Source organism: Giraffa tippelskirchi, chromosome 8 (genome assembly GCF_054371585.1).
Source record: "Giraffa tippelskirchi isolate mGirTip1 chromosome 8, T2T-mGirTip1v1.2.pri, whole genome shotgun sequence".
Taxonomy (NCBI): Eukaryota; Metazoa; Chordata; class Mammalia; order Artiodactyla; family Giraffidae; genus Giraffa; species Giraffa tippelskirchi.
In genome coordinates, this window is record NC_137282.1 from 39,496,244 (window position 1) to 39,499,050 (window position 2,807).

Below are 2,807 nucleotides of genomic sequence, written 5' to 3' on the forward strand. Positions count from 1 at the left end.
AATAAATGGCCAATAGCATTAGTTATCAGGGAAATGCAAAAACTCACAATAAGAAACAACTTCACATTCACTGGGCTTCCCTAATGGTTCAGCAGATAGAATCTGTCTTTGATGCAAGAGACACAGGACATGCGAGTTAGATTCCTGGGTCAGGAAGATCCTCTGGAGGAGGAAATGGTGACCCACTCCATATTCTTATCTGGAAAATCCCATGGACAGAGGATCCCGGCAGGCTACAGTTCAAAGGGTCACAAAGAGTCGGACATCATTGAGCATATCATTCATTCATTCACATTCACTATGAACAATAGCAACAAGAAGCATAATAAAGTGTTGGAAGGGGTATGAAATGTTCATATATTGCTGCTGGGAATTTAAAATGAGGCAGCCCCTTTGTAAAATAGTCTAGCAGTTTCTCAGAGAGGCTAAACATACTAATACATGATCCAGCAATCAACAGAAAACTTGCACACAAATATTCATAGTAATATTATACATAATAGGTAAAGATAGAAACAATTCAAAATCCATTGATGATGATGGATGTGGTATGTCCATACATTGAAATATTACTCAAATATTATAAAAAGAATGCAGTACTGATACATGTCACAGCACAAATGAACCTTGGAAACTTTAAGCAAAGAGAAAGGAGCTAGTCATGAAAAACTACATAAGATTCCATTTTCATGAAATGTCCAGAAGAGAGAAATCTATAAAGACAGAAAAGAGATTAGTGGTTCCTTATGGCTGCAGGGATTTGGAGCAATAAGGAGTGATAAGTAAATGGCACAAGGTTTCCTTTTGAAATGAAGAAGTTGTTTTTTTTTTTTTAATTTGACATTGATTGTGGTCATGATTGTAACTGTTAATATAATACTAAAAAGCATCGGGTTATGAATTTTACATCGGTAAGTTTTAGGGTACACGAACAATAGCTCAATAAACTAAAACAAAAACAAAGCTGTTAAAAAGAAGCTTTAAAGAAGGAACTGTAAATCATCAATTTTAAAATAGTATTTTTTTTCAGTTCTACTATTATTTATTTTTTTAATATTTTTGAAAAAATATAATTTTTTTTACAATATTTTCAACTTAAACACTATTCACACTGAACATGTATGGCAGCTTAACCCACCCAAATAAGAAGTTTAAGAAGCCAAAACTGTTCTAGCTTTGTTAAAAGAAAAGTTGTGCTGAAGACTATTGTAGTGATGGTTAACAAAGCAAGGAAAAGCACCACTCAAATCATATGTAACAATTTCTTTGTTCAATTGAATTATGGGTTGGTCAAATGTTAGATTTTACACAGGTAATAGCTATGATGCAATGACTCCTTAGAAAAGGATGGAATTCTCAAATCACATACTTTCTTAGATGTTAACAATAGGATAATTCAGTATTTTCTTACATGATAACACATCGTAAAAGCCAGGAGACTTAGGTTCACTACCTTGTAACCTCATTAACTAAAGACATACTTAAATGTCTATATTGAATTGTTTCAGTTAACCAGCAAGCCTTCTTCAGAAAAAGGAGATTCTTCTTGATGGGAACAAACGCAAATTTAAGTCTGAACTGAGAAACTCACTTAACAGTTAGAATTTAATTTAGATTTAGATATCATTTAATTTGATGCTTTGACACCACTTGACTGGTGCTTCTTTCCTTGCTGTCTTCACTTCAAGCCATGGGGCCAATTCTATTCTCAGTAAATGTTTGACAGCTTTTTACTTAATAACAGTCTCAGCACTTTTATTAAGCATGAAAGACTAACAAAACTTTGGCAATGCATGAGTGTAACACAGTGACAAGAGAGAGCTTTTACAATTAAGTCTTCTAATACTGCCTTCACAATGTGGAAATTGTGCTACATCCACCAAAAGAGGGCCCCGTCTACTCAAATATTTTAATACTTCACCCCAGGAACAAACTCCTTTGCATTTGGATTCAGATTGCTCTTGACCACAAGATCTTCCAGGGAAGAGCCATCACTGATAACAAGGTCATTCAACTGGTCTTGGATGTGGCCCATAGTTTGTGGGAGATCTCGAGCTGGAATAAACCACTCATGTTCCTCTTTTTCTTTCAGCATTTCTTGGAAACAGCATTCAATAAATTCTTCTTTCCATAACTCCTCTTCTATTTGTCTGTTGAATTCCTCTTCATTTTCCATCCACATGTATTCTGCAAATGGATTGTCATCTTCATGAAAATGACCGTTAATTACCACATCTTCACTGATGATGCCTGGGCTAGTACTGCTGCGACTTGGATCTTTCATGGTTGGCGTTAGGTGTAGTTTTTAACCCAGTGCATGGCAGTGGGGACGGCAGCCAGCGAATCCCGGTCGGCCTCCGCGGATCTCCACAGGCAGAGCCGCTCCCCCGCTCGACGAGCGCTTGGCCCGCAGCCTCCCTTCTCCAGTCCAAACAAACACCCAGCCCCTTAAAATAGTATTTTAAAACAGTATTTTGGGATAGTGTTTCCTGACTTTCATTTTTCCCCCATTTTTCTAACTCTATATATTGATGAATGTATCTGTTTTTTCCATCTATTTTATTAAGAACTTAATAGATGGAATGATAATGAAAGCAGGAAATGGTGTGATCACATTTTAATGTGTCCAGTCTTCTGATGAGTTTAGCTGACACAATTTAACTAGTATTTCTCTTGTGGCTCAGCTGGTAAAAAATCTGCCAGCAATGTGGGAGACCTGGGTTCGATCCCTGGGTTGGGAAGATCCCCTGGAGAACAGAAAGGCTACCCACTCCAGTATTCTGGCCTGGAGAATTCCATGAACTGTA

The 2,807-nt window shown here is 36.9% G+C and overlaps 1 pseudogene; it reads right to left on the minus strand.

Annotated features, from left to right (window-relative positions):
* Nucleotides 1-1,516: 1,516 nt before the first annotated feature.
* Nucleotides 1,517-2,286, minus strand: LOC145518047 (polyadenylate-binding protein-interacting protein 2 pseudogene; annotated as a pseudogene).
* Nucleotides 2,287-2,807: the final 521 nt, after the last annotated feature.